General features: G+C 32.0%; 1 protein-coding gene across 1 annotated transcript in view; it reads right to left on the reverse strand.

Moving 5' to 3' along the window:
* The window catches only part of LOC119585994, a 23226-nt gene that overhangs the window by 16463 nt on the left and 6563 nt on the right, over positions 1–200 (reverse strand). The gene's annotated exons all lie outside the window — the stretch shown is intronic.

Genomic DNA, 200 nt, shown 5'->3' on the forward strand with positions numbered 1-200 from the left:
ACCCAGGTAGCAATTTGTGAACGGTTAGATCTCCAACATATTCAAAATTAATGTTTCACTTGCTAGCTACTGTTGACATTGGTCAATGTAAATCACAAAGTAAATGAAACAGTCATTTGTCCAGCTATTTTATCATTAAAATAGATATGGCACACCTATGATTCAATGCAAATACTAAACTCTGAAGATAGTAATAACAT

This window comes from Penaeus monodon, chromosome 20, assembly GCF_015228065.2.
Source record: "Penaeus monodon isolate SGIC_2016 chromosome 20, NSTDA_Pmon_1, whole genome shotgun sequence".
Taxonomy (NCBI): Eukaryota; Metazoa; Arthropoda; class Malacostraca; order Decapoda; family Penaeidae; genus Penaeus; species Penaeus monodon.